At 43.4% G+C, this 26,385-nt stretch overlaps 1 pseudogene; it reads right to left on the bottom strand.

Annotated features, from left to right (window-relative positions):
- Window positions 1-3,496: 3,496 nt before the first annotated feature.
- LOC116526423 lies at window positions 3,497-26,145 on the bottom strand (annotated as a pseudogene).
- Between the last annotated feature and the right edge of the window lie 240 nt (window positions 26,146-26,385).

Here is a 26,385-nt window from a genome sequence, read left to right as displayed (position 1 = left end):
GCCAATACAAATGCATTGGTCACCTTTACATAATAAAGGCCATATATTAAAAACCAATGGGCAACAGCACACTTAATAGTGAAAGACTGAAAGCTTTTCCCCTAAGGTTAAAAACAGACAAAGATGCCAGATTTCACCATTTTTATTCAACATAGTATTGGAAGTTCTAGCCAGAGCAATTCGGAAAGCGAAATAAAAGGCATCCAAATCGGAAAGGAAGAAGTAACTGTTCATATATAACATGATCTCATATGCAGAAAACCCTAAATATTCCACACACGAAAATTGAAGCTCATAAATAAATTTGACAAAGTTTTGAGATATCCAGTCAAAACACGAAAATCAGCTGGCATCTCTACACACTAACAATGAACAATCTAAAAATGAAGTTAAGAAAACAATTCCACTTAAAATGGCATCATAAAAGAATAAATTTTTAGGAATAAACTTAATTTTCAGACTTGTTTGCTGAAAATTACAAAACACTGCTAAAAAAATTAAAGAAGACATAAATAAGTGCAAAGAAATCCTGTGATCATGGTTTGGAAGAATTCACATTGTTAAGATGACAGTGCTACCCAAAACAATCTACAGATTCAATGTAATCCTTACAAAAATCCTAGAAGTGTTTTTTGGGGGAGGGAAAAAACATTCAAAATTTGTTTTCCAACAGATAGGCAACATCAACAGGTACAACTACAGAGGCTTATCTGTAGATCCTATAGTCACAAGGACATTTAATAATGTCCTTCTCAACAGTGAGAAGGCCCTGATGTGTTCTCTGTAACAGTATCCACTTCACAGTGTAAACAGTGTTCAATTGCAATTGCAGAAGGAAAGGTAAAAATTGGCAAAAAAAAAAAAAAAAAAAAAAAAGGTGGGGAATCCTAAGGTCAGGTCCAATAACTAACAGACAAGATTTTGGATCCAGACAGTCTTGGATCCACATTTCAATCAGGGCCTTCCACAGAGAGGGGAAAGACTTCCCTTCCAGACTTTAGAACCTACCTTTCTTCTTTCTCATTAAATCATTAGAGGAATGTTTCTTCGCTTTGTTTTGTTTTGTTTTGTTTTATGGAGACGCAGTCTCACTCTGCCGCCCATGCTGAAGTGCAGTGGTCTGATCATGGCTCACTGCAGCCTTGACTTCCCAGGCTCTAGTGATCCTCTCACCTCCCACCTCAGCCTCATGAATAGCTGGGGTCATAGGTACACACCACCACCAGCTAGTTTTTTATTATTTGTAGAGACAAGGTCTCATCATCTTGTCCAGGTTGGTCTTGAAATCCTGGGCTCAAGTGAACCTCCCGCTTTGGTCTCCTAAAGTGCTGGGATTACACAGATGTGAGCCACCACACCCAGCCTAGACCAATGTTTCATTTGCTCAATATTGTTACATGTACAAAAGATTACAAAATAAAGGAATTACAGAAACATCTTGAATGTCCGTTTCCCACCAATACATCAACTTTTAGTTTTATGACAGGGCCTGGGAATACTTCAGTGGTAGTGTGGTTTTTTTCTTTTGTTTTGTGTTTGAGACATGGTCTCATTCTTGTTGTCCAGGCTGGAGTGTAATGGCGCAATCTTGGCTCACTGTAATCTCTGCTTCCTGGGTTCAAGAGATTCTTCTGCCTCAGCCTCCCAAGTAGCTGGGACTACAGGCTCACGCCACCATGCCCAGCTAATTTTTGTATGTTTAGTAGAGACAGATTTCATCATATTGGCCAGGCTGGTCTCAAACTCCTGACCTTGTGATCTGCCTGCCTTGGCCTCCCAAAGTGCTGGGATTATAGGTGTGAGCCACCACACCCAGCTACTTCAGTGGTCTTAAAATAGGAAAACAGACACTATGGCTACAAAAAATAAAAACTAAATGAGGTAGATAAAGCTTTCACACCCACGACTTGCCTGTTCCAACTTTGTAGCCTTCATGAAATATTCAAGGGAAAAAAAATCTTCATAATTACTTGGCATAAGTCACACTAAGGAAATTAAACAAAAAATTAGTATGTGAGTTTGTAATAGAAAATGCCCTTCCATGAGTTTCTTCTCACGAATGAAAACCTAGTTCTCCAATAGTAGGCACTGGCAAACTAAATGGAGTCACCTGAGATTCCCCACTCAAGGGCCCACCTCTTCTGGGGTTCAGGAAGACAAAGGCATCTGAGAAATGTGGAAAGGACACTGGCCTCTCAGGCCTCCAACTGAACCGTATCTAAATAAGCAGCCACACACACATTGACTCCGTAAGGACTAATATAAGTTCACATGAGGGCTTCCCACATAAGATTTGAAGACTGAAGCAAGTTTATAATCCCACAGCCTTAGTTTTTTGGTTGTTTTTGTTTTTGAGACTGAGTCTTGCTCTGTCACCCAGGCTGGAGTGCAGCGGCATGATCTCAGCTCACTGCAACCTCCACTTTCAGGGTTCTAGCAATTCTTCTGCCTCAGCCTCCCGAGTAGCTGAGACTACAGGCACGTAATTTTTGTATTTTTAGTAGAGATGGGGTTTCATCATATTGGCCAGGCTGGTCTTGAACCCCTGACCTTGTGATCCTCCCGCCTTGGCCTCCCAAAGTGCTGGGATTACAGGTGTGAACCATCACACCTGGCCCTTTTTGTTATTTTTAAAGTACATTCAAACAAACAAAAAGATGGAGACAGGGTTGGGGACAAATAAAACAGGTGCCTAAATAGATGAAAGTCCTTGTCCTTTTACCCAAATCAGTTACTCTGGAAGTATACAGTACCCCTCTCTTTGACAGGCTAAGTGGTTTCCTTTCCCACTATGGTTCAATAAGTTCCAACGGTTCTACCTTGAAATAGGTAACAGTCTTTGGAAAAAGTCCCTCTAGGTTGTACAAAGATTCTATGTATACAGCTTGTCACAAGTAACAAAGCTACTTTACAAGACCCACTTCTTTCCAAAATTTAAAAAAGAATTTTAGTCTGTATTTGTTTTGGTGTAAATTTTTTTCTTCTTTTTCATTTTCTGCAAAGCAGCATAGCAACAATCATGATTGTAGGACTTGCCTGAGATTGTGGTCATAACCCTGGTAAACATCATCTGCCTGCCAGTAAGAAAAAGAAAATAGGAGGGAGATGAGTACTTTTTTTTCCCCTTTTTTTCTACCCTCCCCCCGACCCTGAGATGTAGTCTTGCCCTGTCACCCAGGCTGGAGTGCAATGATGTGCTCTCAGCTCACTGAAACCACTAGCCCCCAGATTCAAATGATTCTCCTGACTTAGCCACCCAAGTAGCTGGAATTACAAATGCCTGCCACCACACCCAGCTAATTTTTGTACTTTTAGTAGAGATAGCATTTCGCCATGTTGGCCAGGCTGGTCTCGAACTCCGGACCTCAGGTGATCCACCCGCCTCAGCCTTCCAAGGTGTTGGGATTACAGGTGTGAGCCACCATGCCTGGCCAGAGATAAGCTCTTATTAAAAACAGCAGATTCTAGAGATCTCACTCTGTTTGTGTTTCTCCTTTCAAGCAAGTTCTCCTTGAGTTTGGCCAATCACAATCTTGTCCTCTTCCAGGAAGTGAGGAAACTGGTGTTTGGGAATGCTCCCAAGTAGCAACTTGTTTTTCCATATCTGCACTGATACCTAATTGGGAGCCATCCACCTTGGAGACAGTGGCATTATTCATGTTGAAGCTGGCTCCCAAAAACACAAGGAGGGCAGGAACACCACAACTCTGGATTAAAGTTCCATCGGTCTTCATGGCCAGACCACCATTGAGTGTACTGGTCTCCTGGTTCCACAAAACGGGGTCCATGTTCACTGAAGTGGCCAGGATTTCCCTGGGAAATATTTGAGACTCTTTCCATTTGTACCCAACAGAGCCATGGTGTTCTCAACAGCCAGCTTCCTACCATGGAGTGCTGAGTTACTGTTTACCCTGTGAGTCACATAGTGGACCTTCCAGTTGCCTCTGATGGTAAAAGCTTGCCCACAAATGTTGCATGCAAAAGGTTTCTCCCCAGTGTGAGTGTCCTTATGAACCTGAAGAATGCTAGTGGGTGAGACGTTCTTCCCACACGGTGTGCAGCTGTGTTGCTTGGCCTATTGGCATGGCTAGGCCGCTAACAAAGGACTGATCCCCGGGGACAATGTGGAGGGTTCAACAAACGTGCCAGGGACTTCAACACTGGCATAGATTGGCTGGGCTTGGATAAACATTGAAGGGAGATGGCTCCAACCTTCTGTCCTAGTAGGGCTGTTTTCAGAGCTTTCTGCTTCGTCACCAGCATCAGGAGACTGTGACTTGATCCTATCTGCTTGGCCATTGGCCAGGGAAAGTACTTGGAAGGATGTGGTTTCCATGATGTCTGGACTTCAGCTCTCATACTTCTGGTCCCCCATCAGTAAGGTCCAGTCGTTGGTCAAGCTGTTGCTCTTCATGGAACTGTTTTCTCTGCTGCTCTGGTCCTGCAGGCCAAAAGGAGCAGGACCCACTGTTCCCAGGGCATCTAAGGAAGACATTATGGTGAACCCTAGTATGGGTGATGCCTACTGCATGCTGGGAAGAGGAACGGGGACCTTTGAGGAGCCACTAGAGGCCTCTGGGAGCTGACTTCATCTACTACACTGGTGTTTTCAACAACATCATCATGGTATATGGCACCGGTGCTGCCATTCTCATCCATCATCATTGGCTCAGGACCCATAAAATCATAGGACTTCTCTGGCAGGGGAAGGTTGGTAATCTGACTATCCATATCCATCTGAATATGCTGCTGCAACATCACACCACTGGTGAACTTCTTCTGGTAGAAAAGGCATAGATGCTGAGTTTTTATGGACGTGTTGGTTTGGTGAACCCCAGCATGTCTTAAGGGTTGTCTTTGGTAGAAAAGCTCAGACACAGATCTTACACTGGAATGGTCTCTCCCGAGTGTGGATGCAGCAATGCATTTAGAGGCAAGCTTTAGCAGCTTAATACTCGGTAGCAAATGAGACATTTGTTGGGGTCAGTGATGGTCACATCAATGTATTCCACCAGCTGCTGCTGGAATTTTAGGGTCTCTGACCCTGGCTCAGGGGTCCTACTCCCTTAGAAGCCACTAACCTTTGGGGAATTATGGTTTGGCCCCACGCCAGCAAGTATGGGTCCACCTTCACTTTCTGGAGAAGGCTACAGGTCACTGGGCAATGGGCCACCTGTGAGATCCTTGGGATCAGGCCCCAAAGAGAGCTTTTGAGGTAGCTCGACTAAGGGTATTACAAGGACAAGTTTTCTGTCTGAAGAGAGACTCGGTCATCTATTGAAGTGCAAAGAGTGCATAGGGGATGCCATAGCCTACCACCATTTTGTCCTAGAGCTCCACAAACAGCTGAGGGTTTGCCTTCACTTGGGAATGTTGGTGAAAGTGCACCTTGGGGTTGCCCTTGGTGGTGAAGCAGTTATCACAGACAGAGCACACAAAGGGTCTCTCTTCCCTTGTGGAACTGGAGGTGGCTCTGCAAGGAGCTACCAGTCTTAAAAAAACACCTTGCTACGGTACTTACATTTGCCCTTGTAGAAGATCACCTTGTCTTTGGGTTTGAGATCCACTGAGATGTTCAGTGGCTTCCCCTTCCCTTTCTTGGATGGGTCTAGTGTCTCACTGGAGAAAAGACTTTGGAAGATCACCAAGCCCGGGGCCTGAGGAAGCAAAGCACTCAAGAGGTGGCACATCACGTTTGGAGCACCCTGGGTCCCATCCAGCTTCACAGCATAGGGCGTCAGCCCTGGGCATGGAAGACTGGTGGTGAAAAGGATGTTGATGTAAGGTAGTATAGCTTGTTTCAAGGTGTGAAGAGACAGACCTTGGCTTCCAGCTTTCAGGCTGAGGAAAGCCACAGCTGCAGAAATCTCTGCTGGGACAGCTGGCTACACAAAGTCTTCAGGGTGTTGGCCCCTTCCCTACCTGAGTGGAAGGCGTGCAAAAACCACATGTCCACCTGAATGTGGATTTGCTTGGTGAGCTGAATCTACCATAGCTGCTGCTGCTGCTGCTGCAGACACGGGATCTGCTCAAGTACCCACGGGATGCTGTTGGTCCTGGACACGGAGGCTGGCAGTGCATCTAAGCTCCACAAAGATTCACTGCCACTTTGGTGTCTTGTAGTGCCTACAGGGTCATGGACTGCTGGCCACTTTGCCTTTGAGTAAACAGCTTATGTCCCAGGATGTGGGTGGCAGGACATCGCTCTTTTTAGGTTGCACCACAGACTCCACACCCAGCTCCTCCTTCATGTTCCCTAAGCTGCCACAATTCTCCCTATGAGCGTCCTTACTGCTTGAACTAAGTGGCTGGTGGCTCTGCACAGCTCCAGAGAAGTCTCCTGAAGGCATTGGCCCTTCACTGTCATTCATGATGACAACACAACAGGTGGATGTTTAGTGCAATTTTTCTTATGTTCCAAGAACTGAAAGATGCTAAAGAACTCTGCACGACATTTCTCACATTCGTGTGTTTCCTCCCGACAAAGTCACTTTATTATCGTGATTCCCTGGGTGGTTCACTGGAGGACCTAAATTTTGGACACCTGACCTCAAGAATGGTGAGATAATAAATTTCTGTTGTTTAAAACCATCCAGTTTGTGGCTGTTTGTTACAGCAGCCCCGGCACCCATGCCGCCAGCACCACTGGGGCCACATCTGCAAACGCTAGGGTCAGCTTCTGTGGCTGCTGCCCAGCCTGGTCCTCCTCCAAGTTGATGTGCTGGTGTTTCACCTGCTTGTGCCTCAATGTGGTACGAGCATCAGTGTTCCTAGAGAGCTACAGTTGTTTGCCCTCTCCCTAACAGTGCTTTTTTGAAGACATAGAAAAACCCATCTTTAAACTCGTATGGACTCTCAAAGGACTCAATAACCAAAAGAATCCTGAAAAAGAAAAAGGAACAAAATTTGGAGGATGCACAGTTCCTGATTTCAAAACTTACTACAGCCAATTGTGGTGGCTCACACCTGTAATCCCAGCATTTTGGGAGGCTGAGGCGGGTGGATCACAGGGTCAGGAGTTGGAAACCAGCCTGGCCAACATGGTGAAACCCCGTCTCTACTAAAAATACAAAAAAATTAGTGGGGCATAGTGGTACACGCCTGTAATCCCAGCTACTTAGGAGACTGATGTAGGAGAATCGCTTGAACATAGCAGGTGGAGGTTGCAGTGAGCCAAAATCACACCACTGCACTCCAGCCTGGGTGACAGAGCAAGACTCCATCTCAAAAAAAAAAGAAAAAGAAAGAAAAAGAAAAAAAAACTTACGACAAAGCTACAGTAATCATACCAGTTTGGTACTAGAATGAGAACTGACATATAGACCAATGGATAGAGGAGTCCAGAAATAAATTCTCATATATATGGTAAGTTAACTTTTAAAAAGAGAGCTTAGACCATTCAATGAAGAAATGATGATGCTTTCAACAAATGGTGCTGGGAAAACTGGATATCTACCTGTAAAAGAATGAAGGTGGACCCTTATGGCAGATTATACACAAAAAGGAAATAAAACCTCATAATGAATCAAAGACCAAAATGGTAGAGCTAAAGCTATAAAACTCCTAGAAGAAAACATAGGGGAAAATCTTTATAACATTAGATTGGGTAGTAGTTTCTTGGCTACGATGCCAATAGCACAGGCACCAAAGAAAAAAATTGATAAATTGAACTTCAATGAAAGTAAAAACTTTTGTGCATCAAAGGATATCATCAAGAGAGTGAAAAAAGAATCCATGGGATGGAAGATAATATTAGTAAAACATATCTGGATTAAAGGATTAATATTCAGAATGTATAAAGACCTCCTACAATTCAACAGCAACAACAACAAAAGCAGCCCAGTTCAAAAACAGGCAAAAGACTTGAACAGATATTTCTCCAAAGATACAGAAATGCCCAAGAAGCACATGAAAAGAACATCATTAGCCATTAGGGAAAATGCAAATCAAACCCACAATGAGATACCGCTTCACATCCATTAGGATGGCTCTTATTTTAAAAAATAAAAACCTGAAAATAACAACTGTTGGCAAAGATGTAGAGAAACTGGAACCCTTGTGCATTGCTAGTGAGGATGTAAAAGATGCGGCCACTATAGAAAACAGTATGGTGGTTCCTCAAAAAATTAAACATAGAATTACCACGTGATTCAACAATTCCATTTCTGGGTATATACCCAAGAGAATTGAAAGCAGGGACTCAAACAGATATTTGCATACCATTGTTCATAGCAGCAGCATTCACAGTAGCCAAAAGGTGGAAACAGCCTAAGTGTCTATCATTAAATGAACAAATAAATAAAATATGGCATATATATAATGGAATATTATTCAGCCCTAAACAAGAATGGAATTCTAACACACACTATAACACAGATGAACTTTGAGAACATATGCTAACTGAAATAAACTAGTCTTTAAAAGACAAATACTATATGATTTTATTTAAATGAGGTACCTAGAGTTGTCAAATTCATAGAGACATAAAGTGGGGGTTAGCAGGGGAGTAGGGGCTGGGGAGAGAATAGGGAATTATTGTTTTATAACTACAGAGATTCTGTTTGGAATGATCAAAAGTTCTGGAAATGGATAGTGGTAATAGATGCATGATAAATGTTCTTAATGCCAATGAAAATGACACATGCTTAAAAGTGGTTGAAATGGTAACTTTTATGTTGTATATATATATATATATATGTGTGTGTGTGTGTGTGTGTGTGTGTGTGTGTGTGTGTGTGTTTTATCAAAATAAAAGAAATATACTGGTCAATCCTAAGCAGGAAATGGATAAACAAATTTTTGTACATTCATACAATAAAATACTACTCAGCAATATTTTTTAAAAAGCTACTGATATTGCCAAAAACATGGATGAACCTCAAAAATATTATATTTAGAGAGAGAGGCCTTTCACAAAGGGATATATACAGATGATTCCATTTATACCAAGCTCTAGAATAGGCTACATTATTCAAAGTGAAAAAGTCAGAAAGCGGTTGCCTGGGGAGAGCTGGTTTTTTCGGGAAAGGGACCTGGAGTTTTCTGGGGTGAAGAAAATGTACTATATTTTGGTTTTCATGGTTGTATATAATTACCAAAATTCAGTTAATTGAACACTGAAGATTTTATCATATGTAAATTATATCCCAAAGATACAGAAAAATTCTACTGGTTGAAATTTCTTTCTAGATGGAGAGTGCTGACCTGAGTATCCCAATGGTCCTTCTTGCTTCTCCCATCTCCATGGCTGCACAATCTCCTGCCTGTCTCTTTTTGATTGACACTTTCCTTATTTGACTCTGTTAATATATTAAATAAGGTTACATTAACATTTTACAGACTTGATACATATTCAGTCTTCTTAAGGTGATTTTTCATGTCACCTTTCTGACTCTTTATGAGGTTATATGACTTCTGCATGTAGCCTCCCAAAGCCAACCGTATCATAATGATCAAGTTTTGAGCATACATTTCACGATGGCCCCAATGCTAGAATATGATATTACTTTCAGTAGGTGAGCCCTAGAACTAAACAAGATGGCCCAATACTTTAGTTTACAGACAGATAACATGATTAAGTTGAACCATATGAAACTGCCAAGGTTTCACTTATTTTCAACAACGAAATGACAATTACATATGGCTCAAAAAGTGAAGTTTTAACAATTGAATAATCTCACATTTTTTGCAATATTCTCAACAAGTAATCCAATGTAAGATGACTATTTATTTTAAAATTAGAAAAATTTAATAAACATGCACAAATAATTAGTTCAATGATTTTGAATGAGCTGCCATATAAGTAGTTAAATAATTGTTAATTAAAGAATAATTAATTAAATACTTGTTTCAAAAGATTAGTCAAGAATGTAAAAGATTTTAACTATAGTTTATATACATATGCTCATGGTGACCCAATATTTTGCTGGAGATCATCTTGCAACAACAGAGATTAGCCTCTGTGTCTCAATCATTGTTACATTCTTAGCATCTAGTAGAGTGCCTGAAATCAGTAGATGCTCAAGAAATATCTGCTAAAATGAACAAATATGAAGGAGTTTTTGTCAGATAAACCATCACATCCCAAATACATATATTCCAACATCTTTTGCCTATAAAGGAAGCCTCCAGGTAATGTTCATTGCATTTTTCCCATGTTCACATTATATCCAAATCAACCTTTTCGCTTCTAAGACATACAGTGCCCAAATCAAAGAGAAAAGGTTGGGATATCAAAAATCCAAATTTTTCCAAATCATGTCTTCTATGTGACTGGAATAAAAAGCAACATAGAGAATTTTGGGTTTGACAATGACAGGAACTTCCAGAAGAGACAGCAGAATGCAATCAAAATATAACTTTTGCCATGGAATATTTAATTTGCTGGAAGCAATATGGCAATCTGCTAGAAGCATGATACCTATAAATTGGACAGCCCTGTGTTCAAAGCTCAGCTTTTCTCTTTTCTAGACATGACCTTGGGCAAGTTCTTTAGGTCCTCCAGTGTATGACCCAGGGAGCTCCTGTTGCTCATCTGTAAAATGAGGATGACAATTCACTCATTCATTCATTCATTCACCTGTTAAATATGTATTGAACACCTACCATATGTCAGGCCCAGAAATGGGCTCTGGGAACAAAATAGGCCAAAAGGTCTGTCCTCACAGAGTTTACAATCCAGAGAGAATGGCAGGCAAAAAATCAAGTTAAGTAAAATACAGAGCGTGTTTGAAGATGAGCTGAATTTTCAGAAGACTGAAACTCTGCCTGAGTAGGTAGGGCAAAAACCAATGAGCTTTGTGTAATTATTGGTAACGGGATGAATTACTTCTACCAGTGGGCAACTTAGAGCAATCAGTTACACAGATTTAAGAGAATCATCACTAGCTAGATGGGCACATGCTTGAATAGATTAATGACAGAGACAGAGCAACGGAAGGATGAATTAGAGACCCAGGCAGACAGACCTAAACAGATAGACACAAATGGTGTCTCAAGGTGCCCTGACAACAGCATCTGCTTGCTAGAATGACTGACTTTAGATCTTGCACTTCTGGCTAGAAAGATAGGCCTTGGTATCTCCCTCACAGGACCACAGGCATCCTTGCAAAATCCTCTCCATCTTTGAAGGTGAGTTGGAAGACCTGTTCCACCATTAGGAGAAGACCTACGTAAATCTGTGCCAGGCCTCTTCTCCAAACCTTCCAAAAAAAATTGGCTCTTTCAAGAAGAGGGAAGAGGTGATGCCAAGTGAAAGTGTCTGTAGCATGAGAAGCGAACCATCCCAAGAGATAGAAACCAGACACCAGAGGGATGAAGAGAGGATGTGGTTCAACAAGGAGACGGATGTCAGAGGGTGTCAAGTTTTATTTCAGTAAGACCAGGGCAGTGGCCCATCCTTCATCATTTCCCATTTCACAGAATTCAGTGTGGATTGAGCATTAAAAGCTATTGGAGAATTATTGTTGGTCTTCTCGGTGTGATAATGGTGATGCAGCACTACAGAGAGAGAGAAAAAAAAAGGTCTTTCTCCTTTTTGTTTGCAGTAGAATAATATGATATCTAGGATTTTCTTTGGCAAACTCCAGCCAGAAAAAAAAAAGAAAGAAAGTTGGAGGTTTTGATGAAACAAGCTTGGCAACGTTTTTATGATTGTTGGAGTTGTGTTGGGTGTGCAAGAGTTCATTAGATACTTCTCTCTACTATCGAGAGTGCTGGAAAGTTTTCATAGTAAAAAGTCAAAAATTTTCCCGTTTATTTTCAGAAGGCAAAAAATACACATGAGCACACATATATACACTTGGAGCATTTTTCCAGCTTTAGGGATTAATTCTGTTTGGCAGACGAAAGCCATTCTGTTAAATGGTTTATGGTATTTAAAGAGCAGTTTGGTCCCATTTAATTGCTACCTTAAATTAACTGTTGCCTGAGCCTACAGAAATGATTGTTAGGGCCAGAGTGGAGGAGGAGGTGACAGTGAGCTTCAAGTGGTGTTGACCGATTTCAAGTGTGACCAGCGACTTAGGTGGAAGGATGTGGAATTCCCATGTGAAGGACAATACTCTCTAAAAATCACTGCTCTCAACCATCTTCCACCATCTAATTGAGAAGGTTATTTGAATTCCTTCCCAAATGTTCCCAAACAGAGTATTTTGTGATGCAGAGGAATTTTTAAATAATTGAACCCAGACTTACATGCCTTCAACATCCATTCACTATGTATTTGTTCAGTATCTATCACCGGCACTGGGCCAGGCATAAGGGCTATATGGTGGTAGACAACCTAGAGAAGAGCATTGCTTTTATGAGATTTATGGTCTAGCTGGAAGTGCAGGCATCCTCAACATGCAAGTACACAATAAAGCAATTAGTGACCTTCTGATATGTGGAAAGTTTATTTTGTTTTGTTTTTTGAGACGGAGTTTAGCTCTCGTTGCCCAGGCTGGAGTACAGTGGTGTGATCTCGGCTCACTGCAACCTCTGCCTCCCAGGTTCAAGCATGCACCACCACACCCAGCTAATTTTATATTTTTAGTAGAGATGGGATTTCCCCATGTTTGTCAGGCTGGTCTCGAACTCCTGACCTCTGGTGATCTGCCTGCCTAGGCCTCCCAAAGCATTGGGGTTACAGGTGTGAGCCACCGTGCCCACAAGTGGGAACTTTTATAGATCCCGGTAAGGATGTGCTGAACATTGGTATAAATTTCCACAAGTAGTCACTCATTTAATCCTTTCAACAACTCATATACCTTCTCCAGGTGAAGAAACTGAGGCACAGAGAGGGTAAGCAACTTGTTCAAGATTATCAGTTATTAACCAGTGGAGCCATTATTAGAACCCCAGATTTGCTGCAGAGCCTCACCTCCTGGCCACTCTGCTGTCCAGCTTCTCCAATCAAAGCCACTGTTACATATTTTTGGAGTATTTAGCATATGCTAAGCTCTCTTCTCAGCCCTGGGATAAAGCAAAGAATAAAATAAAATCCCTGCTCTCATGGAGCTCTTTAGGGGAGAGGAACAGTGAGAAACACCTAAATCTATAATATGCCGGAAGGCTATAAGTGTCACATAGGACAATAATCAATGGAAAAAATAGAAAACAACAGAGGGTCTCTGATGGCAACAGCATGAGGTTTTTGTAAGTTCAAGGACTCTCCAAGGAGGCACTGAGATTGGAGGAGTGAGGTGGGTGTGTTAGGAGGTGATGTCAGAAATCAGATGATGCACACACAGTCTTGCAGGTCAATTTAGGACCTTCAGATTCCACTGTGAGTAGACGAGGAGCCCTCAGGGTCATGAGCAGAGGAGAGATAGAATACACCTTTTTTTTTTTTTTTGAGACAGAGCCTTACTCTGTCACCCAGGCTGCAGCGCCATGATCTCAGCTCACTGCAACCTTCGCCTCCTGGGTTCAAGTGATTTCTTGTCTCACATAGTTCCCAAATAGCAATGTGCAACCATGCCTGGCTAATTTTTGTAGTTTCAGTACAGACGGGGTTTCACCATGTTGGTCAGGCTGGTCTCAAATTCCTGGCCTCAAACGATCTCCCAGCCTTGGCCTCCCAAAGTGCTGGGATCAAAAGCGTGAGCCACCGTGCCCAGCCAGGATACACCATTTTTCAAAAGACTCACTCTGGCTGTTGCAATAATCCAGGGATTCACCATGATGGCTTGGACCAGGAGAAAACCACAGAGGAGGATGAAAGGCAGGCAGGTTCTGGATGTATTCTCAAGGTGAAGCCAGGAGGTTGCTGATAGATTGGATGCAACTGTGAGAGAAAGAGAGCCCCTCCACAAAGTGTTTGGCCTGAGCATTAACCAATAGGGAGCTGTCTTTAACTGCAATGAAGAAGACTGCAGGAGAGCAAAGTCTTACCTGGCAGGGTAGAGGAAGGAAAAAGAATAGGTCCCTTCACTCATTGGAAGCACATAAATCGAGTGGAATCCCACATCAAGGATGGAAATCAGGCTAGATGAAGAACAAGGTCAGAGGGGATAAGCATGGATGGTCTGTAGAAATCCTAGAGCCAAATGCCCATGTCTACAGGAGATTCTTGTGCCTGCGGTCACCTAAAGTGGCTGGGGTCCTGGTGGGCTTTGAATTCAGCACTGAAAGATGGGACAGACACAAGGATGCAGGAGAGATAACGTCTTGGCAACCAGGCAAGCAAAGGTTTGGGGGGAGGCACAACTTTGATATGTGGCTGGGACTGTCCGTGTCCTCAACGACCATTGGACAAGGTTTCCAGGGCTCCATTTTCTGCACTGCCCAGAGAGTGGGCACAGGGGTGGGTAGAGCAGAGTGCTTCTGCCTGAGTATCCCAGGAAGACACATGAAGCCAGATGGAGAAAAACAGATGGTACAGCAACAAAAACAAGCCACTCGCTTCATGGCTTGGCTGTTTGGGTTGTAAAACTATTGACGGAGGCTGAGCAAGAGGAGTCCGGGGAGGAATGATTCAGTTTGGTGATGTCTCAAAAACTTGCTTAGACAAGGTGGTTCTGAGAAGAGGATTTAGACAGTCCCCTTCCCCATGGCCTCCCACATTACTCAGCCCAGCCACCCAAACTGCTGCCCCAGACTGTAGTACAGGCTCTGAAGGAGCGAGGGAGAGGCAGTGGAGAACCACAGTTAGGGAATCTGCTCTGCAGCCTGACGGCTGAGTTTGAGAAGCTGCTCTCCCACCTACTAACTATGCGATGGTGGGAAAGTTCCTGGGCTGCTCTGTGCCTCATGACCTGTAGTGATGATCATAGTGGCTCCTTATAGGGTGATTGGGAAATGAAGTGAGTTAATTGCTGTAAAGCATGGAGACAGTGCTTGGTATGCACTAAGTACTCGATAAAAATTAACTGTAATTATTATTATCTAACTCTGCATCCACAGAGCTGAGTGTACAGCTCACCACACGTCGGGAGTTCAATAAAGGGCTGCTTAATGTAATTTGATGTCATCATGATCATTACCATAGTTATTGAGCTCTTACAGTGTCCAGCTCTTTGCAAAGCAGTTTAGACACTTGAGTTTCTTACACTGTGGTATAGGAAGAACTCAAAAATCTAAGGACATATGTCAGGCTCTGATTTTGCTGAGAAACTCACTTTTAGAGGTAGACTTCGGTCTCACAGATAAATATGACAAAGCAAAGGAGAAAAGAAAAATGAACAAGGAGAAATTGTATTTCCTGAGGATGAGAACTGAGGTTTTAGATGTTTCAGGGAATAGATATGCCCATACGATTGCCCATACTATGTGTTGTGTGTGTGTGTGTGTTTTTTTTTAATTGGAGCTAGGCATTAGTCAGTCAATGGGTTACTTAGTTTTAACTTGGGACAGATGGTCCTTCCCTTCTCCTTCCCTCCTTCTCTTCCATTCTTTCTTTCCTTCTTCCCAAGAAGAAAAGATAAGGGGTTTACGAACTATGAGATATAGATCAGGCCAATATATGGACAAATCAGTACAACAAAAGCCAATTCTCTAAAAAGCCAGTTTGCCAAAAATGCCATTCAGTAATTGATTTTCCTTGAATTGACCTAAGTCCCTGGGATATCACTGACGATAGAAAGACAGAGACAAGAACAGGAAATGGGGCTCTTAGAGAGGGCATCACACTAGCCCTGCTTGGAGAGCTGTCCATCCTAAGGCACCTGTCCCCAAGGGGAGGTGGAAGATTCATCCTCAACAGAATCCATACTCAACTCAGCTCTGAGGGACCAGAAGCAGTGGGCTTATGGGGAAATGGACAATGGAGGCTGTAAGTATTTAGGAAGGACTCTCGAAGAAAGAAGAATGCCTCAAGCAAGACCTGGAGACAAGATGCCTCTTCAGAAAACATCCAGCTGAAGGAGGAAGACCAGCATGAATTCCTTAGAGCAAATTCCACTTTGTGAGAGAGGAGGCAGGCTGCAACAATAAAGGTGGAGGCCGAGCCCAGTGGCTCTCACCTGTAATCCCAGCACTTTGGGAGGCCGAGGAGGGCTGAAGTCAGGAGTTCAAGACCAGCCTGACCAATATGGTGAAACCCCGTCTCTACTAAAAATACAAAAATTAGCTGGGGTGGTGGCCTTCACCTGTAGTCCCAGCTACTTGGGAGGCTGAGGCATGAGAATCACTTGAACCTGGGAGGCGGAGGTTGCAGTGAGCCGAGATTGCATCACTGCAATCCGGCCTGGGTGACAGAGCAAGACCCCATCCCAAAAACAAATAAATAAATAATAATAAGGGTACAGTTTTCCCCAGAATGAAGGAATCAGGAGGTGACAATCTTTATGTGGCTGATACTTCCCAGCTGAGTTTAAGTTCAGAGTTCTTAAATTCCACACAGCCTGCACCAAGTGATTAGTGTCCTGATGAAGCATAAAGCAGGGAGATTGTCTTTATTTCTCTCCTATTTTCTGTGTCTCCACCTTCCCCAGATAACATTAAGTCTGTTTGTTGAGCCACCCCTCCACCCCGACCTCACACAGAGACACATAGCTTAATGGTTAGTGGTGTGGACTTGGGGGACAGTCCACCATGTGACCTTGGGCAAATCACTTCCACTTGCTTGTGCCTCAGTTTCTTTATCTGCAGAATGGAAATGAAGGTAATAAGAGTACCAGCTTTATAAGTTAGTGATAAGAGTTAAATAAATTAATACAGTAAAGTTCTTAGAATAGTCCTTGGCTCATTGTAAGTGATCAATGCATCATAGCAATTGTTGATATTACTACTGCTGCCTACTCCTCCTCCTATTACTATTAATCACTTAGTTGAATGAAAATACTTAGACTAAGGCAAAGCATAGTAAAAAATTAGAAAGATAAGAACTTCAACCTTTAACTTCTTTGAACTCTAATTTATAAGACGTCAACTGGAGAGAGGGTTATATGGCTTCCATTTAGGACAACGTATGATCACTGGAAAGCTATGTTGGACAACATCTCTGGGTATAATGCAAGACAGGCATTGAAACACAGTAATTTTCACCTGCTGGAGTGCACAGAGCCTTCGCTTAATGAATGACTTGTCATAATCCATTTCAGAGAATTCTGGTGGGGAAGATCTGAACCATCCATCCTACTGGTTCCAGGAAAACACCCAAGGACGTGCTAGGAGAGTCGTCTTTCAAAAGTAGAAGCAGAAGGGCCTAGTTGTGCTTCTGCTCCTCCCCCAGAGAGAAAAGCCACACTCCATCTGACCCTTGGCTTAGACATTTAACCTAGTGATAGACAGGACAAAACCTAGATGACGTTTCAAGGGATCGTGTGTTTCTCTCACTCTGTGCACATTTCTGGCCACTTCCTCAAGAAAAGAGAGAATTTCTGCCCTTCTGTATCTTCATCATCGCTGTGCCATCCAATCCTAGAGGGGGAGAAACGGATCACCTAATATTCACTGGACCCAGCTTTACTGAAGCTTACTACATTGAAAGGCAAACTTGCTTCCTTCTGCCACATGAGATAGGCGTTGCAAGATTGGCCCTAGCAGTGCCTTCTTTCCACTTTGTCCCACTCCCTCTGGAAGGGGGATAAAGGGTCTTACCTCTCGGAGAAGGCTCGGTTATACTCTTGCCTTGGTGGAAAGAAGCACAGACATCTATTAATCCTTTTTCATTCCCCTTTGTCCCTGTGGCAGCAGGCAAAAGTCAAAGCCAGCCTCCAAGCCTGTCTCAGCTCTGCCTGCACCCATGTATCAGACCCATTCATGATTCATGATTCCTTCCCAGGGAGCACGGTATGTCCTATTCCTCTCCACCTCCCTCCCTCCCTCCCTGTTGTCCTTGTGTTGTGCCCATTGAGCGTATGAAACCCTTTGTGCATATAGGAAAGCAGATGTCTGGATCCAGAGTCTCAGATTCCTTTGCATCTAGCTGTATGCGCCCGCCCAAACAGCAGCAGGCTATGACTTCCACTTTGCAGATGGGAAAACAGAGGCCCAGAGAGACTTAGAGGAGCTATGCTATAGAAAGAGAGAATAGATGGCAGAGCCCAGATTCTATGACTGGGCTTCATGTTCTAAATCCCCTTCACAGTTCGCCCACTGCTTCTTATCCACATTCATTACTCTCTCCTTTAATAACTGAATCATTCCACAAAATATTGTGTGTGTATGTGTGTGTGTGTGTATATATATATGTATTATGTTACATATATATATGCATGTGTATATAGTAAAATCAGATATGCAAAAGAAATACACAACATGTATATGATATAAAATAAAATTATTTAATTCCCCCATCCAGTGTCTAGGTGCTTGGAGGAATATGTGAAAATCAAATCATGTTATCCACCACTTAGACTTATTGGACTCAGAGCTGCTTCTCTCTTTCCTGATTCACAGTAGACTCTGAAAACATCAGCTCTGCATCCTCTCTCCTTCTTCAGTCTGGCAGTCAGGCTCTGAGCTATGTTCTCATTAGAGCAGAATTTCCCTCTCCACACAGCCGCGTCTGGAAAGAGGCTCTGTGGAGTTGAGGATAATAGACTCTGCCGGCAGTTCCAATCAGGTAGGCATGACAAAAAGACCCGTGCAACACCCAGAGTGTGGACAGAAGGCAATCGAGTTGGACGCAGACTCGACTGACACAGATGGTAGCTGCGGTTTGCACAGACCGGATGGCTGGAGCTTGCTCCTCCTGCCTAGCTTTCAGGGAGGGTTCTGGGAGGAGGCGGGTGATGAGTGGGGTTCAGGAGTGAGTGCAGTGATGCTCTCTAAACCGCCAGGTGCTCTGAGGTTGAATATTTCTCAATTAATGACTTAATGCTTGTAACACAGGCTCAGCACATGTGCCACAGTGCCTGATGAGGGAGCAGGACAGCGCTCTTTTGCCATTAATCCTGGAAAGGATTTTCTAATCTTCTCGTCATGGTGACAAGAGCTTGTGCGAGGCAGAGCTGGAGGCAGTTCCAGTAGAGGAAAAAAAAAATAAATAACAGCTTTGGAGTTGGAAACCTGGACTCTGACTCCAGCTTTGTCTATAGATGAGCTGCAGGACCTGGGGCATATCACCCCATTTTCCTGGAGCACAGATTTCCCATCCTCACGTGCATATAAATTATGTAAGTCTGCCAATAATAGAAATATATAATCTATATATGTATGTATATGTAAAAGCACAAATGGGGCAAGGGTCTGCATGCTCCAATCCCTGCCCATCTTTTACCCTCTATTCCTATCACCGTCCACCCTTAGTCCAGTTGGCTCTAGCTTCTCGTCTTCTTGCCCCTCTCAAAGGACCTAGCTCACGGCCACCTTCACTCTCTGTACACCTTTTCTTCCTTCTACCTGCAATACTTTCCTGCCCTCTATCTCTAACCAACTCCATGTCTTACCTTAAATAGCACTGCTCCCAAGGACCTATCTGGACTGCCTCCTCCTCCAGACGGGGTCTCAGTTGAGCAACCTGAAGGTCACAGAGCCTGGTGTTGGAACACAGGATCTGCAGTTGGCATACCGGATTCAAATCTGGACCTGACAGTCACTGGCTTATGTGACCTTGGGAAAAGTCTTGTCTGAGACCTTGTTTCCTAATCTGTAAAGCAGGACTCATATTAGGTTTACATCAGAGGATTGATGTGAGGATTAAATGAAATTAACTATGAAAGATACACAGACCCTGGATAAGAGATACCTGTTTCCTCTCTACAGCACTTGGAATCATTAGTATGTTAGAAAATATTCATCCCATTATTTGTTCCACATCTATCTCCCCTGCTAGATTTTGAACTCAAAGAGAGAAAGAACCATCTCTGCCTGTTTCATCCCTGTCCCCAAATCCCCACCAGACCAGATACTCAGTGAATTATGTGGCTTGAATAAATGATTAAAATGAAGACATTACCACCTGTCTCCAGGATCTCTTGCGGAAGTAGAGGAGATTGTGTGCAGTCAAGTGCATTACAGGCCATTAAATGCCATGAAAAGAGGAAAGGTGGTTATTGCATCTTCTGTGAGGTGCAGAAGGGCTGACAGGCCACTGGGTGGGGCAGAAGGAAGGGCATTCATGGCAGGGAAGAGAAAGAGAATTAGAATATGGGAAGGGCTGGAGGAGATACAGGGAGGACCTGTTAGAGGGTAGCCTGACAGAATGAAAAACAGGGATGAAGAGAATGACACCACTGCTGTGCGTAAAATATCCAGGCCCTGAACATGGGCTAAGTGTCAGTCCACCTGTGCCAACCCTAACTGAGGCGTTTTGCATCTTTTCCTCCTGGGACTGACTTTCCCCAGAAGGCTTTTATTCATGCATTCATTTGTGCATATTTATTGATTTCCTACTAAGCGCACTTTATTGAGCACTTAGTAAGTTCACTTTGAGGTATAGGGGATATGGCACTGAAAAAACCAGACCAAGTCCCTGATCTCATGAAACTTACAACCTAGCAGAAATAAAGAAATAAGTAAATTAGCCCCTACAGGTATCATATCCAGGATAAGTGTCATGAAGGAAAATAAAGCTACAGAGAGGATGGGAATGGTACGGGTCAGGACGATTTTACAAAATAGAGTCAAGAAGGCCTCTCTGATAAGATCCATTTCAGCAGCAGCCTGAAGGAAGCAGAGATAGGAGCCATAAGGAAATGTGAGGGAATAGCATTCTAAGCAGACTAACACAAGAACAGAAAATCAAATGCTGCATGTTCTCACTTATAGGCGGTTGTTGAACAATGAGAACACATGGATGCAGGAAGGGAAGCATCACACACTGGGGTCTGTTGTGGGGGACTAGGGGAGGGACAGTGGGGTGGGGAGGTTGGGGAGGGATAACACGGGGAGAAATGCCAGATATAGGTGACAGAGCAAGACTCCATCTCAAAAAAAAAAAATCATAATCAGAACTAAAGGAGACCTTGACCCTCAGATGGTCCAAGCACCCGCATTTGACCAATGAGATCTCTCCCAGGTCACACGGTCAGAGAATGGACAGAGCTTGGGCCTGAATCCCCTTCCCAGTTCAAAACCCTTCCACCTGGTGGCTTCTTTTTGGTCATTGTGACTGTCCCTTCCATCTCTGTGACTTTGGACAAACAGATCCACAAAGAGCTACTACACTTTCGAGGTTGAGGGTATAATTAAGAACAACTTGCTTTTCATTTATAATTCATGCATTATACACCACCTACTTCCCAAAAGGATTTGAGACAGCTTACAACAACAATCATCTTTAAACCATCTGCACAGCCACCAAAAAACATGTTTTCAGAGAATCCTTAATGGCACAAGGAAATGTACAAAACATAACTTTTAATGAAAATGACAGGATACAATGCTGTATTTACTATAATATTGTTACATATTATGAGAATGGATAGGGAGAGGGAAGAGAGGGAGAGTAAGAAGAGGGAAGAGAAAATGGGAAGGGAAGGGAAAGAAGGGGAGAGGGAAGATTGGGAGGCGAAGAAACATCAATAGTGGTTATTTCCTTTGTTAAAATTGTATGGTGAGACCTCATTGCTCACAGCACAAGTCCCCAAAATGTCATAAATGAGATTATTTTCAACAACATTGTAACATCTTTTTTAATATTAATAGTTATGCATTCATACATTAAATGTTGATTTTTAAAAATATGGCTAACACATCCAATCCACGTGTGCTGGTTACATTTCATTGCCCTTCCAGATCCATTCTTCACTACTTCTGCCTTGCTCTGTACAGAGGAGACTTCTTTGCCCTCTGGCTTGGTTTGGGCCCATGGGAACTCCAGTTAAAAATATATATATATATCAGAGGGCAGAGGAGGGAGGATATTGGTCACCTCTTTCCCCCAACCATCTCTGCATTGCCCCAGCTCTAGAATGGCTGTGCCCCTTGTCTGCCTGCTAGCCTCTATTTCAGGGCTGCAGTTCTCCTTGGGGCCATGAATATTGTTCTGTTTCCCCTCTGCCAATTCCTGTTTCACTGTCCGTCGCTCTCTCTCTTAACCCTGTCCTTGCTTATATAACAGTCCCTTTATTCACCTCTTTTTGTTTAGTATTTCTTAAAGTACATAAGAATCCACAGGAAGTAGACCTCGTTAAAACACAGATCCCTCCCCCATTCCCAGAGATTCTGCTTCAGTAGGTCTGGGCAGGGCCTGAGACGTTTTATTTCTAAGGCTCTCTCAGGTGATGATTATGTTGTTGGTCCAGACACCATACTTTGAGTAGTGGTGCTTGGGTGAAACGCTTTGGCTGTGTCATCTACTTTCTGGAAGTTCCTTGACTAATCCTTGATTAGACAGTCCAGGGGAAGTCTCTACAACGGTGAAAACGCCTTGTACTCTCCAACAGAGGAGCCACGGTGTCTCCTGAGCACTTGAAATGTGGCTAGTGCCATTAAGGAACTGGATTTTTAATTATATTGAATTTTAATTAATAAAAATAATGAGCTCAGAGCTAGTAAGAGTCAATTGGCACTTTCAACAGTCTACCTGGAAATCTCCTTAACCAATTGACAGCTTCATTAGGCACCATTTTTATCTTCATGTTACTGTAGGGGACAGTTTTGCTAATTGTTCTGGCAGTTCATCATTCAAGTTTCATTTTCTCCTGTCTCAATAGCAACTTCCTCACCGACCTTCCAACCTCCATTAACGGCCTCCTTGAGGCATTCCAGATCTCTACCCACGGTCTAGTTCCAAGGCCACTGACACATGTTTTAGGTTTATAACATGGCAGCATTCTACTTCGGGATACCAACTTCCCCTGGGATTACGTATTGCTGCATAGCAAACCTCCCAAGACTTAGTGCCTTGGAACAACAGCCATGTTATTATCTCTGCGTCTTTGGGTTGACTGGGTTCCGTGTGGCAACTCTTCCGCCCTACGTGATGCTGGCTGCGGATACAGTCATCGGGGGGCTCAACTGGGATGAAACACTCAAAATGGATTACTCACCTGGCTGGCAGTCAGAGTTGGCTGGATGCTGAGATGGGGCTACCATCCAGAGTGCCTCAATTCTTACCCATGTGTCTTCTCTGCATAGTTTGGGCTCCGCACAGTACAGCAGCTGGATTCCCAAAGGCAAGAAGAACAAACGTCTTGGAAATCTTAGAGCATCACTTCTTGTAGATTCTAGTGATTAAAGCCAGTCACATGAAAACCCAGATTCAAAGGAGGAGAAACAACTTCCACCTCTTCCGTGTGAGGAGTCGCATATGCGTAGAGTGAAGGAATGGATTGTTGGTGTTACCTCCTCTGGGAGTTACATTAAAATGCAAGCTCTGATTCAGTCAAACTAGGTGAGAAACCACATTTTTAACAAGTTTCATGTGATGCTGAAGCTGCTTGTTTGAGTGGCAAGGATGTAGATTAGATAGTGGAAGTCCGCTATGCTTTTATATATGTACTTCCACATAAATTTCCCAATGACCCCGAGGATAAGAATGATTATCTCCATCTTACAAATGAGGAAACAGTAGCTTGAAAGCACAGACTATGCTTTCAGTAACAGGGATGTAGATTAGATAGGGGATGTCAGCTGGGGTTTAGAATCACAAGACTTCAGTCCAAAACCCATCTCTATCACTTTCCTTCTTGTTGTTGTTGTTGTTTTGTTTTGTTTTGGCTGTGAATCTTTGAGTAAGTTATCTAGTCTCGGTGTCTTCTTGTGTTAAGATGAAAAAGCAGAACAACTGTGAGAATCCGTAGGAAGAAGTACAACGAAATGCTAGTTGAGTCTCCTACTGGCTGTGTGTCTTGGGGCCCTTCACTTCCTCTCTCTGAGCTTTAGTCTGTCCACTTAAAAGTGAGAATAGGAAGGAAAGTACCAACCTCGCAGAGTAGTTATGAGCATGCAGTAAGACCTAGAACTAGCAGAGAGGATTGAGAAGACATGGGAATACACTAGTTTTCCCTTCCTTTTCATCCCCTTCAGCACCATCAAATATTTCACAGCAGGTCAGCATTTGCTGATGTTTGGCAGAAGGACAGAGTAGAAGGAAACAAGGACTGAGCTTCTGAGTTAAGATTCAAATCTAACCCACGGCTCGCCTCTAACAATGACACCCTGTGACCACAGAAAAGTGAGAATTGGCTTCTCCTTCTCCTCCCCCTACTGGGTTGGAACCAAGGATAATAACCAAGAACCATATTTGTCCTAGATGTCTGGCAAATAGCCTCAGCCCTATTGTTTGTGGTATCAGTGGCCAGAATGATTAATGATCCCTGCTGAGAAATGCAGCTGTGAGGTTCTGATGATGGAGGAGAGCTATGAGGCCCTGAGTCTCAGGACGTTCCTATCTTAGTTCCACGTGGGCTGTGCCCCTGTCAGGATCCTTAGGCCACTCGGGAATCAGATGTTCTGGACACACTGGAGACAGTCCAGGTTCGTTTAGTCTTTTTTGGTGGGCTTTCTTGTATCCACTAAGATCTGTGTAGAATCCAAAATGCCTCTCCAACATCGAGATTATGTCAAGCTATCGTACCTGGGAATGAGGCCACAAACAACAAGTCAAGAAGCAATGGTTCATGTTTATTTTGCACTTACGCCATGCTAGGCTCTGAGATAACTGTATCAACACACATTGTCTCATCCTCACAACAATCCTAGAAATGACAGCTTAAGAATCCCCATTTTTCAATAAGGAAACAAAGGCACACAGAGATGAAATGATCAAGCAGAAGTCACACAGTGAAGGGGTGAGCTTGGGCTTGAATTCCGGTTTGATATTAGTCAGACCTGAATTCAAGAAAAGTGGGAAAGCGAGAACCAGCTCATGATGCTAGAGGCGGTGGGGCATGGCATCAGACTGTGCTGAGATGATTTTTGAAGGCTGATGAAATTTGACTGAGGTGGGAGGTGAGTAACATCTCACAACACCTCACAATTAAAAATGTTTCTGTCCTGATTCAGTGACCATGGTGTTGTTCCCCTGTACACACACACACACACACAAACACACACACACCCACCCCTGGGAGGAGGAGAGTCATAAGATTAAAGTGGGAGTTTAGGAACCAACTCATTTGATTCATTTGACCAAAGCAGAAAGAGTCTGTTGATCCAATCTGGATCTGCTGCTCCACAGATAGGAGGCTTGGCACTGTACTACCTGGTGACCACATCATCTTCCTTCGTATGCAAGGCCTTCTCATCCTCACTGGACTGTGTCTTCCTTGAAGATACAGATATTGCCTTCTGCTTCAAACCCCTTGCACTTCCCACTGTGGTCACTGAGATAAGATCCTTCTCTGCAGCCACCCGCTCTCCGCTTGGGTCCGCATCCAGCTCATTCTCTGAAACACATTTTGAAAATGCAAGTTAAATGATGTCACTCCCAAGCTTAAAAATCTCTCTGGGATTTTCCCTGTCTTTAGAGTCAGAATATCCAAAGTCTTTCCCAAGCTCATCTTCCACTTCCTTGCCCACACCAAGCCCTGCCACTTTGTTGCCCACACCAAGCCCTCCAGCCACGCCCAGCCACTTCCGGTATCAAGAGCTGGTTCTCACTTCCTCACTTTTCTCCTGCTGTGTCCTATGCCTGGAATGTCCTTTCCCCAACTCACTACCCTAGTAATATGGCCTTCAGCTAGTCACTTCACCCCCTGAGACTCAACTGGCCCATCGTTACAATGAGGCTAATGATTAGGCCTCCCTCATAGGTGACTGGATGATTAAGGAAGATAAGACATACAAAACACCCAGAACAGGACCTGGCCACCATTAGCGTCCCACCTGGCTATGGTGGGGAGGGAGTCTATTCCTTGGCCCAGAATCTTCCTTTCCAATGTCATCTTAGTCAATTTTACACTTTTCCAAGGAAGCTTCCCACACTATCTTGACCCCCTACCTAAGGTTTTATTTTCCCCAGAAGACCTAAATCTGGATGACTAACAGAAAACAAAGAAAAGTGGTACTTCTTTCTCTTCTCTCCGGTGGCCGAGGGAGAAAAGGAAGGGAGAGTTGGATTGCTGAAGAAAGAGACAGCTTTGGAACAGCCACTGGAGTGCTAAAGACTTAGATGCAGGCTTATGGATGAGGCATGGGATTAATCACTTCCTTTTCTCTTAAAGAGTGACTTGAGGCAGAAGGACAGTCTCACTCAATACCATATACAGCGTTTTCTTGGCAAACTACTGCCATTTGTCGCCCTTTGGGAAAAGCATGAGCAGAAGGGAAATATTAGAAAAGTATTTTACCCGAAAAGCCCCACAGGCTGTAGGATAAATCTCCTGCCATGGCTGCAGCCACAGGGAAGTTTCACACGATTACTTGCCCAAGATCCTCATAAATTGTCAGTTTCACCAGTCAGATGTTAAACCAAACTTGAGGGGTAAGAGGAAGAGACATAAACATTAAATACATAATCTTTCAAGTGTGTACCTTCATTTCCCGACTGTTTTTTCTCCAAGGGGAATTGTTTTCTCCTTTCTTTCTCTTTTTCCTTTTCCTTTGACGTTGCAGAGAGGAGTCAGAAGT

This window comes from Sapajus apella, unplaced genomic scaffold (genome assembly GCF_009761245.1).
Source record: "Sapajus apella isolate SASKATOON/1434 unplaced genomic scaffold, GSC_monkey_1.0 scaffold51, whole genome shotgun sequence".
Taxonomy (NCBI): Eukaryota; Metazoa; Chordata; class Mammalia; order Primates; family Cebidae; genus Sapajus; species Sapajus apella.
This window is presented reverse-complemented; position numbering and strand designations above follow the sequence as displayed.